Genomic DNA, 13140 nt, shown 5'->3' with positions numbered 1-13140 from the left:
CAGCCTCCCAGGTAGCTGGGATTACAGGCACCTGCCACCATGCCCAGATAATTTTTGTATTTTTGGTAGAGATGGAGTTTCACCATGTTGGCCAGGCTGGTCTCAAACCCCTGACCTCAGGTGATCCACCTGCCTCAGGCTCCCAAGGTGCTGGGATTATAGTTGTGAGCCACCGCACCTGGCCTCATCTGCATTTCTAGCAAATTCTCCGGTAGCGATGACTGTCGGTCTAAGGACGGCACTTTGAGAGTCACTGCCCTGGCTTCTTCCACGGTATTGGGGCTGTTGATGTAGCTGATGTTCAAATAAATACCAGCTCAAATACCAACTTTATGTGAGGCATCGTAGGAATTGCCTTGTATATGAACACCGAAGTGTCTTAATTAGGAATGAATATCTTTATGATTTAGGTACATTTAGAGCCCATTTTAACAGTGTGGGAACGTTTTGTTTTGTGCTTGATAATTTCCTCTTGTTTGTTCACTACTATTCATTTCTAAGTAAATGAAAGAAATCAGTCTTTAAATAGAGACAGTGTTTTCTTAATAATCATGCCAGAATTTATCGCCTAAACAAGTGTTTTCTCATCCTAAAGGGTTCGGTCATCATTGTAAAGGGGCTGCCATAGCTAACACGTAAGCACTGTCCTCTCAGTCTCATTCAGCTTGAGTAAGCTAAATGATGGCCCACTTCATCTCCACAGGAGGGATGGGGCTTATTCATGTATTCATTTAAACATTTACTGAGGACCTACTATGTGCCAAACACTAGAAAAACAGTGTTATGAACCATGGCCTCTGCCCTCAAAGAGTTTATAATCTTGGGTTGAATGTGAGTTTGGGCACAGGGAAACAAGTGAAATACATAAATGAATAAGTATCCGTGTTAATCTGTTTTTGCATTGCCATAAAGGAATACCTAAGGCTGCATAATTCATAAAGAAAAGAGGTTTTATTTTGGCTCACAGTTCTGCAAGCTGTACATGAGGCATAGTGCCAGCATCTGCCTCTGGTGAGAGAGGGCCCCAGGAAGCTTACAGTCATGGCGGAAGGTGAAGGGGGAGTCACGCAAAAGAGGGAGCAAGGGAGGGGTAGGAGATGCCACACGCTTTGAAACAACCAGATCTCACATAAACTCAGAGAGCAAGAGCTCACGCATTACCACCGGGAGGGTACTAAGCCATTCATGAGGGATCCACCCATATGACCCAAACTCTTCCCATCAGGCCCCACCTCTAGCATGGGGAATCACATTTCAACCTGAGATTTGGAAGGCACAAACATCGAAACTGTATCAGTATCCCTGTGACAAGTGAACAAAACATGTGGAGAAGGTCTCCTTTAGGTTGGAAGAACAGAAAAGTCCCCAGGAGGAGGTGATATTTAAGCTGATTAACTTAGAGAAGCTTAAAGTCCATTCTTGTCTCTGTACCCTGAACCAAACTCACTATTAAGCCACTCTGGGCATTTGAAAACTATGCTTATTGGATACTTTCAAATAAAAACACAATATATTTAATATTTATTTTTCTCCTAAAGAAGATAAATAATACAAAATTATTCCTAGGCACTTTGGTTAAAAAAGTTGTAGTCTAGTGAATAAATACAATTTATGATTTAAAAAAAGGACTACTATAAACTATCAACATTAGTATCTATCAGACTGCCTGATATTTCTAAAATGGTTTGAAAAATAATAGAATCATTAGAATAATTATGGAACATCCCAAGATTTTGAAGAGTGATATGCATTTGGATATATAAATTGTTCAGTAAACACTTATTAAATCCTCACCATCTGCCAGACACAGTGCCAAGTTCCAAGAATACAAATACAAATAAAACATATGATGCTTAACCTTTTCCATTGACAAATATTTGCTGAACACCTATGACGTGCTTACTACTCCCTCAAGGAGGTCGTTGCATTGCTTTTTAGTTGTTGTTGCTGTTTTGTTTCCTTACTTTATTACCAAACATATGATCAAGTGATCCAGAGAGCACAATGACGGGCATGGTTTAAAAAAGAAAGAAAAAAGTGTATATTAAATTAAAAACCCACTATGAAACATGTTGAATCCATTGCATGCCTTAAGTCTGTCTATGAAGCAAGGAAAGCACATTTTTATGGCTCGCTCTAATTTTATCCTCCCCCACAAACCCCTTGCTCAGCATGACTGAATGGTGAAGGCTTAAATATCACCTTTTCTCTTACAAACTGAATGAACTTTCTGCAGTCCTGTCTGAACTTTAGTTCCAATTCAAGATAATTATAATCTCTGGGCCCCTAGTACTTACAATTCTAACCCTTGCCTGAACTTCCACTGAAAGACATACACACCCATTTTAAAACCGGGAGCAATACCAAACACTCAATGCTTTATATTTCATCGCAATTTCAAATTGATTTTCTAAAAATATTAGAGAAAATGAGTCTCAAGAACTTACTGTGCATCCATCGTGTAAATTACCCAAACATGTTACATATTCATTGTTTATTGAGTCCCATAAACAATACAGAAGACTTCCTGCAAGAACACACACTTCATGTTGTTCATTCCAGTGCTAGTTTGTTTTAACTTGAAATGATAATACCAAGGCACTGTCAGCTTACTGAACATGCAACCTTGTCTCAATCACTCTGTTTCAAATCTTACCCAGAGTAATCTAGTTTGGGCAGGATTCCTGTGTTTTCCTGTGTGATCATCTCCTTTATACACCTCTGACGAAGCGATACAGAAGTAAATACAATTGAGAATAGAATGTACAAAACCAAGCCTGTTTTCCCTGACCTAATCTTATGTATTAAAAAGAACCTGACTGAATACAATTCTCTGTCAACAGCAGCTGATTGTTTACGACACAGTACCACAAAAATTTCATCAATAAATTAAGTTTAAAGTTGATTTTTAAAAAGAAAAAAAATAAGACAGAAGCCTAGGTTTCCTCCCACCCCAGTTCCCTGGCACTCAGCAAAAAGTAACACATCCTGCTCTATTGATAAGACCACAAATGAACAGTAGAGCTACATAATGTACAGTTCCAACTGGCCAGCTTCTAAAAAAAAATGAAGGACTCCTTCCAACTCCCCTTAATGCACTTGATACAAAGAGAACATGTTTCAGCAACACATACATTTAGGACTTGATGTTTTACAGAATCTACTGAAGGCTCTGGCCATAGGGGAAAAAAAAATTTCCAGGATATTAAATGTTCTGACTCACCATCTAAGAGAAGTACAAGCAAAATGCAAATGCAAATTGAATGTATACATATTTATGACTTTACCAGCTGCATGACAAGGCTACCTCTGGCTTCTGGCTTTATATACCAGGAAGAGAAGTTGAAAATACCAGCATATACGTGTTTCTTTTCCTTTCTTTTCTGCGACAAGGTCTTGCTGTGTCACCCAGGCTAGAGTACAGTGGTGCGATCATAGCTCACTGCAACCTCGAACTCCTGGGCTCCAGTGATCCTCTCACTTCAGCCTCCCAAGTAGCTGGGACCACAGGCACGTGCCACCATGCCCAGCTAATTTTTTATTTTTGTATAGACGGGGTCTTGCTATGTTGCCCAGGCTGGTCTCAAACTCCTGGGCTCAAGTGATTCTCCCACCTCAGCCTCCCATGGGATTACAGGTCTTTGCTTTCTATTTGAATAGTTTCCTCTCTCCCAGCACTGATTGGAGCAAAGTATTATTTCTGAGTCTGGTGGTGTATATAAGCCAGAAGAATCATAGTGAATAGATAAAAACAAACATTTTGGCTGAGCGCAGGGGCTCACACCTGTAATCCCAGCACTGTGGGAAGCCAATGCATGTGGATTGCTTGAATCCAGGAGTTACAGACCAGCCTAGGCAACATGGTGAAACCCTGTCTCTACCAAAAATACAAAAATTAGCCAGGCATGGTAGTGCGTGCTTGTTGTTGCAGCTACTTAGGAAGCTGAGGTGGGAGGATTACCTGAGCCTGGGGAGGTTGAGGCTGGAGTGAACCATGGTTGGGCCACTGCACTCCAGCCTGGGAAACAGAATGAGACCTTGACTCAAAAAACAAAAAAGAAGTAAAGAGAAAAAAAAATACATTATTTTTAATGGCATCTGCTTGGGCAAGAAAACTTAAACATGTAAATGCTAAACCATTTGCAAATGTACTAACTCTCTAATAATGATAGTAAACAGAATTTTTCTGTTAATCTCTATGATTTCTAAAAGTCAAAACTGTACCTTCACCATAGAACTCCTGGGACAAACTTGAATATGAACCTCCTTAAGAATTCCACATTGATCTTGGTCCTCCTGCTATCATCTTTGTGACCATAAGTAAGTCAATTCACCTAAGTTTTAGTTTTCTTACCCATAAAAGGTACTTCTAAACTAATTAATATTTAAATTCTTTATCAGAAGGAAATATACATCAATCCCCAATATAAATTGCAGATCCATTAATAATATTTAAGATCACTGTATTCTTTATTATGATTCTTCCAGACATAAAAACACTACTTGTCTGTATATAAAGAGGAGGAGTAGAAAGAGAAGATTGTTAAAAGGAACAGAAACTAGGTTGGTTTCGTTAATTAGGTTCCCCCTCTGAAACCACGAGCCAGTATTAGCATCTCCTGAAATTTATTCAATACCCTGTTTTAAAAACAGAATGGTTGGTTTCTCCATCTCAAGACATACCCTTTCATAAAATGGGACAAGTCAATTTCTAGGAATGTATCTTTCAGCAGCTGTACGACTAACAACTAAAGGGGGGGGGCAAGCAAAAGAGCATAACATAGATGACATGAATCTATTGTCTATAGGGAGAAAGAAAAGCTCTTCCTTATATGATGCACGCAGAAAAGAGAGCAACAATGGGCTCTGTACCCGCCAGCTTCAGGAGCCACGTGCCTGCAGGCAAATTATCTTATGTGTTGGGAATTTACATGGTAAGATGCTTTCTGTGTTTTACAGCATATGTTTTCCTTATGAATGACTTCATTCACCCCCTTCATTAATTCAGCAGCTATTTACTGAGTACTTTATGCAAACCACAAAGCTAAAAAAAAAAAGTTATGAGCTTACAATTAGAACATTCAAGTAAGCTCTGACATGTACCTTACAGTACTTCAGCCCCTCAGAGTATTTTCAAGTCAAACAGTAAACTAAACAATATACTGTAGATGCTAAGCTAAAACACACTTGTTAAGTTTCATTCCTGTGATGAAGCGGTGTGTAGTAAAGGTGGGAAGGGATAAACTAAAGGTGAAAAAGTAATTATCTAGGTCTCTTAGGTGATGCAGGGAAAAAAGGTGTCCTTCCTCTAGAGAAAATGGTAACATTGGATTACAAACACATCGGTAAACATCACAGAATGCTAAAGTTGGAAAGAAAAAACATGATTTCATACAAACGTTTTGTTTTATATGTGACACACTTGAGACTTGGAAGTGATATGGTTTGGCCCAGGTCATACAGCCAAATGTAGTCCCAGAACTAGAACCCAGGTCACTGGGGGCATGCTTAACAGTCCTTTGTGTATTGCAGTTTCCACGATGTGTCCTCATTGCTATCAGAACTGAAATGATGGCAGAATACACAAAGCAATGGACTGGACATCAGAAGATCCAAGTTCTAGTCTTGTAAATGCCACTAAATTAGATATAAATCCATGGAAAACTCCCACTGCTTGTCTAAACCTCAGTTTCCTCATCTGTAAAACGTAAACAGTAATTTACAGTGAGACTATGCAGACCACAAAAAATGCAGAAGAACTCTGCCATTTAAAAAGCCACCTTACATAAGTACAGAGCAGGCACCTGGTTACGACAGAAAACCTGTGATACTAATACCAGCACTTGTTACCTCGATAAATCTCTGAATCTGTGAGCCTCACGTTCCTTCTGCGTAAACATGGTAAATAGCCTTTGCCCTGCCTCCCTCAGAAATGTTTGGAATCAGGTGAGAACACTCAAAAGAATTCACAAATTGCAAGACACTGATGCAAATGTAAGGCGTTATTATTAAATCTCTCTAGTCTTAACGGGGACAAAAATGTAATGTGGTTCTATCATTTAGTGCTTTACAGTTTTCCTTCTCAGGTAAGATGTCATCATACATCAGTCTCAAACTCACCAGCTTTCTCATCAGTTCTCCTAAGTCTCTGCCCACAGGACCATATCAGAACCACCGTTTCCCTCCGCTCAGAGATCACACATGAAACTCACTCAACCTCCCACTGGTTTACACTTGGCCGATTAAGGTTTTTTCCCAGCGTCTCCTTTCAGCTGGGAATGCTGTAGCAAAGCTTCCATGGACACTACTCTAGTTCATCACATTAGAGTCCTAATGAAACCAATCCTTTCGCCTTTCTCCACTCCAGCAGCTGCAGAACGCTTCAGTCTCTTCGCAGAACAGGGGAGAAGTCTGTGGCTGAGTGTGCTTCATTAGAGGGACAAAAGGGGTTCCCCAAACCGAGACTCAGAAGTATGGACACAGAGACCGCTTCTTCCTTGCACGAGATTAACACATTCTGAGGTCCTATCGGTCCCTTAAGGATCATTCACCTTAGAGCTAGGGCCTCCTGCATCCGAGAATGTCACAGAGAGGTAGTGATAGTGGGTGTTATTTCTGGTCTGCAACACGCTCCCTTTAAAAAAGCATCAGAGTAACTAGGATTGCCTTGTTCGGAGCCCTGATTTAGTAGATTCGATGAAAGAATTAATCAATCTGCCCAAACAACTTCTCCGGAACAGGTTTCTACTCAACCACGCTGGGCACCAGACAAGAGAGCTGGGGGTTGCGGGGGGCGGAGGGGGGGGGGATAAGAAATGACAACACACTCATCTGCATAGATGCCAGATAAGCAGACATTCGTTGTCTTCTGGCGACTCCTGGCACCGGCATGGTAAATCAAACCCGGGCATTCTCCCTCCCCAGTGCCCCCACACTCCCAGCCCCTGCCCCAGATGTTGAAGCGTCACATTGACCAGACTTGGGGAGAAAGCCTGGGAAACGCAGAAGTCTGTTGCTGCATTTAGAATGGAACCACACCGCACCTGTTCAACCCGGCTCCAGCGCCAGAAATGAGCAGACACCAACTCGCAAGCCCCTCTTGAGATACCAGGGCGCCTAACAAGTTCACCGCCGTTTGGTACCGGAGGGTGGTGGTGGGAGACCTTTCCTTCCGCTGCCAAACTCTGCAGGTTCCCCTGAAGAGGGGAGAGGACTCCTATTTAAGCGAACGCAGAGTGGTCTCCGAGTGTCACTGCGGCCCCGGGGATCCGGGTGACGAGCGGGTGGGTGCCCGCTGGGAGCGCGCAGCTGTGCTCCCGCGGAACGAAGGTCCCGCTTCGGTGGCCACGGGCGCCCTCTCCACGTCACCCCCAGCACAACGCAGACAGGCAAAGTGGAAGGGTAGAGAGACCGACGGGTTTCCGCAGAGATGCAGAGCCCCCAAGCGCGAGCCCCTCAGAAGGGTCTAGCGGGAAGGGGCCGGGGACGCACAGGAAACTTACCTCACCCGGGCAGCATTCGGGTGCCTCCGCTGCCAAGACCAGTTGCGCCACGGTCTGCAAGTTATCGGGACGTTGTCGCTTCCCCACGGCGAAGGGAGAGCAGTGCAGGCGAGGGGCGGGAGGGGCGGAGGGCGCGGAGGGTGCGGCGGGCGGGCCGGGGCCGGGGGCAACGCTGGGGGCGGGCAGGTGCCGGGGCTGGAGCCGCGGGGCCAAACTCGCTCCGGACGCGCCTTGGCGGGGGCGCGCGGCCACGAGTGTGCAGTGCGCGCGCGCCGCGGCGAGTGTGTGTGTCCCCGCTTTCCCCTTCCTTCCCCGCCGTTCCTCCGGCCAGACGGAGCAGCGAGCGGCCGCCAAAGCCCAGCAGCTCCGAGCGGCTCCACTGCCGGGCGCAGCCTCGCCGCGGCGCGTTCGGAGACCGGGAACCGGGGACCCAGAGGAGCAGCAGCGGCGCCCCCCGGGCTCGGGCGCGGGTTCCCGCTTGGTGCGCGCCGGAGTCGGAGCGAGGCGCAGAGAGAGCCGGCTGCCGCGGCTGGGGAGGCTGGGGAGGATGCAGGCCCCGCCCGCCGGCCGCCCAGGCTCTTCCCCTTTTCTCTCCACCCACTTGCCCCATCCCCGCACGCCTTGCAGCGAAGCCAGACCGGTTTGCAGCCCCGGGAGCGGCCGCGGCCGGAGCTTCAGCCGCAGTGGGCTGGGCGTCCCCGCCGGCGTGTGGGGACCCGGCCCAGCCGGCGTGTGGGGACCCGGCGCCCGTCCCGCCGCCGCTGGCGCAGACTGAGAGCGGGGTTGGGGTGGGCCCCTGGAATTGGCGGGTGCCTCCAAGACTCCAGGGCGAGTCCGGGGGTTCCCGGCTGTTCTCAGCGTCTTGAAGGCCTGCGAAACAGGGCTGTGGGGACAGGGCGTCCCCTTTCCCCAGGCCACAGAACTCAGCTACGTCTGGTCGCCCGCCCGCTAGCGTCTGCCTGAGGCGGCGAAGCCGGCACTTGAGCGCAGGCGCCCCCTTCACCAGGAAGAGACAGGCCAGGATTCTAAGGCGTCGGTTGCTCCCGTTCTAAGGACAGCAGGTGTTCCCAGGAAGTAAGACCTACCCAACAGGTAGGGGTAGGCTCGCAAGGAGGTCCTAGGAGAGAGAAGCCGGGGGATGTCATGGGAGAGCGCTGTGACGGGGCTGAGGGCCAATTCCTACTGATAGCGCTGAGTGGGCTGGGGGCACTTGCAGCGTCACCTGATGTCAGTCTAGCTGCGAAGAGGGTAGGGGTCAGATCTAAAGGACTCCTTTGGGAAAATGCTATCATGAAAGCTAAAGCTAAAATTCACTTAATAGGAACCAAAAGGTAGCGGATCCTTCCCGGCTGAATTGAAGCAAATGGTATTTTTCAGCCTCATCAGTTCCTTCCACTTCCCCTTCTTTACCAAAAACAACGCTGGTGGAAAACGTGGGATCCATTCTGTCTAGGGAATAACAACATTTCATGATCCTTATCTTCAGAGATCTCTGGCTTCCAATTTGTGTTTGAAGGATACTCCCTTAGTTCTCTGCAAATGAACACCTCTTTCCAGTTTTGTAATCTCTTTGTTTCTCTCACCCCCCATCTTGAGTGAGTCTGTTATGGTTTAATATCAGCCTTGAATCAAGTGCAATAATTCCTTGATAACAGAAGTATCCATTTTTTTTTAGCTTTACTGAGGCATAATTGACAAATAAAACAAATATCTATTATTCTTCAGCTGTTTTCCCAGCCTGCTTCTTCCAGATGTGGCTGGTCATTACTGAGAGATTTACTGTATGGTTTGTTTAGAACCCTGTGACTTGGGTCTAGTTTTCTCCTGGCATCCTAGACGCTTCACAGCTCAGAGCAGGAGGAACATACATCTAGTCCAGCCCTCCCGCTTTACAGATGAGGAAACTAAGGTCTCAAGACATTAAGTAACCCAAGGACCAGAACACAGTTTCCCTGACTCTGAATGCCTGAACAATAACTGGCAGAAATATTGTATTAACAAAGTTCAAGATGGGGTGATAGACCAGTGGTGGAGGACAGAAGAACAGATCAAAGAACCCTTCATCTGACTGGTACGAATCACTGTATAGGGGGCAGCATCATACCGCTGTAACTAGCAGGCTAGTATGGGATCTGGGAAGGGTAATCCCAGTCTCTCCTTTCCTGCTTCTCAGACTTCAGCTCTGAAATCCAGAGTGGAAAATGAATTTGCCTCCCAGGGAGGTGGTGGTAAGTGAAAGTGCAAAGTCAGTTTCTGGTAATGCAGGGGAGATGAAGACAGGTAAAACCAAACAGTGGATCAAAAGTGATCACACATCTACATATAAAGTCCACACACATGTATCCATACACATGACCCTTTTCCCATTAATGAGCCTGGTATTGAGCCACTTCTGTAAAGCCCAAAAGCAAACAGCCTTAGGTTTCCAGAGAGAAGTGTCAAACCAGACTGCCCACTGGCTATTTAGAGAGCTAACTTTATGAAGCAGGATTCTAAGGAACTCTACCGAGATTCTTACGATTGCATTATTACTGTGAATTGATTAATGGAATGAATGACCATGTAGTATGAGACCTGGTATTTCTTCCTGATTCTATCTCTAACTCTATCAACAGGGATTTAGGAAAGTCATCCTGTATTGGAAATAATACAACAACATCAATATCGTGAGCAATAGTGACTTGGCCAGAAATTCTGGAAACCTATTTAAAAATCAGAAAATATTCATCTAATTATTTTGCTTAATTTTAAAGGTAATTTTTTCAATTGATTCCTGACCTCAGTCCAAAACCTTAATAATGCTACTGAATACTCCTCTAACTATGAGAAACATGCATGGGTTCCTAGTAGTACATTTGATAGTATTAGTGGCCCCCAATAAATGACCTCCTTTTTTCTCCAAGGTCTTTCCCTCTAACTTTGTAGTCCCCTCCTATTCTGGGCTCAACCATATGATTTACTTTGGCCAACAAGACAATAGCCGGCTTGATGTAAATGAATGCTGGAAAAATGTTTACACATTTCTGCTTCCGGCCTTGGAATTCTGACATCACCAGAATAAGCCTGCTGGAAGATGAAAGACCCCGTAGAGCAGAGCTGAGTCATAACAGCTGAGGCATCCTTGACCAGTCAGCCCTCACGTGACTGCAGAGGCACAAGCAAGTCTGAATGACATTGGCTAGGCTTGGTCCAGATCACTAGAACCACCCTCCCAACTCATAGATTCATGAGAAACAATAAATGGTTGCTGTTTAAAGCCACTGTTTCAGATATTGATTGCTGCTTAACAAACGATCCCAAAACTTAGTTGCCAAAATCATCAGTCATTTACTATTTTTCATGATTCAGTGGGTCAACTAAGCCTAGCTGAATATTGCCTAAGGTCATTCATGGTTTTTTTGTTTGTTTTTGTTGTTGTTGTTGTTTGTTTGTTTGCTTTTCAGACAGGGTCTTGCTGTGTCACACAGGCTGGAACAGGCTGGAGTGCAATGGCATGATTACAGTTTACTGCAGCCTTGATCTCCTGGACTCAAGCCATCCTCCCACCTCTGCCTCCCAAGTAGCTGGGACCACAGGCATGCACCCCCGCGCCCAGCTAATTGTTTTTATTTTTTTATGTGGAGATAAGGTCTCACTGTGTTGCCCAGGATGGTCTCAAACTCCTAGCTCAAGTGACCTTCCCACCCAACCCCTAAAGTGCTGGTATTACAGGTATGAGACACTGTGCCTGGCCTGGGTCACTCATTTGACGGCATTCAACTGGCCACTGCCAGCTGGGCTGAGTTGGAAGGTTCAGGAAGGCCTCATTCACATATCAGGCACCTCAATTCTCCTCCACATGACCTCTCTCTGTCCATCCAGCTGGCTTGGGCTTCCTCCCAGCAAGGTGGTTAGACTTCTTCTATGGCATCTTGCTTCCAAGAGGGAGGAATAGAAACTGCCAATTCTCTTAAGGGTTGAGTTTGGAAGTTCTAGAATGTTATTTCTGCTTCAGTCTATTGGTCAAAGCAAGTCGCAAGGCCAGTCAGATTCAAGAGGTGGGGAAATAGACTCTGCCTTCTGACTTGAGGGGTACTGTGTATGTTCAGGAATAAAAGAGCCGATAGCAGCCATTTTTTGAAGACTACTTCATCCACTACGTGTTTGGGTGCTTTGTGACACCACATCAGATCATCGATATATTCTTCTTAGCTATGCCACTTTGAACCAGTTACACATTCTTTCTGGACCTTTCTATGAAATGCCGGAGGTTGCATTTCTCTAAGTTGCTAATGCACATTTAGCATTTTTTTTTTTTTTTTTTGGTGACGTCTCAAGAGCAACTGAAGTCCAATAAATATTCAGAGGGAGCTTGAGGAGCATTGGTGACCTATGGATATTTCCACCTGTTCATCTGTCCTTTATTCTCCAATGAGAAAAAAAAACAGGAATCCGGATGGAAGGCATGCATTGCATTCATTGACATTGAAGAATAGAGAAGTAGAGCCGGCATCCTTCCCAAATCTCTAGGGACCATCCTCCTGCCGCATTGCCCTCTCTTTCTAGAAACTTCATATCTAAGCAGACGAGAAAGGCTAAACGCTTAGCTGATGCCCCTGTAAAACTTGAGACACTAATTTCAGAGGACCAGTTTACCCTGGGAACCTTACATTCAAGCAAAGGCTTGACAACCTCATATGTGTCGCCTTCCTTTTCTTCTTAATTCCCTGTACCCTCTTCTCTTTCATCCAGCTTTGCTTTCTTTTTTGCTGCCTTTTTTTTTTCTTTCTTTCTTAATCCTATCCATCCCCTTGTTCCTCTTTCCTCTCGGGATTGGAAAGAGCATTGAATTAGGAGCCGTAAGACCTGGTTTGTCACTCCAGCTCTGTCCCCACAACAGTGAAATCTGCAATCTTTCTTGTCTGCACCATGAGAGTGTTAGACAAGATGCTCTGAAAAGTCCCTTACATGCCTAACATGCCAAAGGAATGTTCCTTCTGCAATACATTCAGTGCCAAGGCTTGGAGGAGTTTGCATATTAAAGACACAGAACCCTTTAGAAGAGGTGCACTTGTATCTTAAGCCTTCATGAGTGATTACAATACCTCTCAGTACTTTTTTGCTGAGTTTTTATAAGCTAGAATATATGCAAATCTACCAGACACATGTCCTATTTAACTTACTGTTCTTTGCCCAGAGGTTGGTATTACCTAGCTCTTCTCAAAACTCGTTGATGTTTACATTCAGCTAGGAACAATAAGAAAACTGGAGGCTCAGTGTTAGCAGGCGTACAGGTCTGACCCTGGAAAAGTTCTCCATAATACCTGGTGACCCATCTAGGAAGCAGGAAGAAGAGCTAAGCAATGTGCCCCTAAAATTTCATAGCAAAAACATAAAATTATACATACGGAGATTATAATTATGTAAAAAATAATGCACATGAACGATAAATACCTGGAAAAGAACAATGTTTAAAGTTCTCATGTTTGGGTGGGAGAATTCTTTTTTTAAATATTTTTGTCAATATTATTTATTTTTCATCCTCAGTAACCGACTCAGTAGCTGCATGAAGATAACAGATAAGCTTGATCTAGAGAGCACATGTGAAGTTTTTTTTTTTATATATACTTTAAGTTCTAGGGTACATGTGCGCAACATG

The 13140-nt window shown here is 44.8% G+C and overlaps 1 protein-coding gene across 2 annotated transcripts in view; it reads right to left on the bottom strand.

The window, feature by feature from the left end:
- PIP5K1B (phosphatidylinositol-4-phosphate 5-kinase type 1 beta) overlaps positions 1-8016 on the bottom strand; it is a 310679-nt gene extending 302663 nt beyond the window's left edge. The window contains exon 1 of one of the 2 annotated variants that reach the window (XM_032139974.1): positions 7503-8016. The gene's annotated coding sequence lies outside the window, so the exon portion shown is untranslated. The remainder of the gene's footprint in view (positions 1-7502) is intronic. The other variant, XM_032139975.2, reaches the window with a different exon arrangement.
- Positions 8017-13140: the final 5124 nt, after the last annotated feature.

Source organism: Hylobates moloch, unplaced genomic scaffold, assembly GCF_009828535.3.
Source record: "Hylobates moloch isolate HMO894 unplaced genomic scaffold, HMol_V3 SCAFFOLD_19, whole genome shotgun sequence".
NCBI classification, from domain to species: Eukaryota; Metazoa; Chordata; class Mammalia; order Primates; family Hylobatidae; genus Hylobates; species Hylobates moloch.
This window is presented reverse-complemented; position numbering and strand designations above follow the sequence as displayed.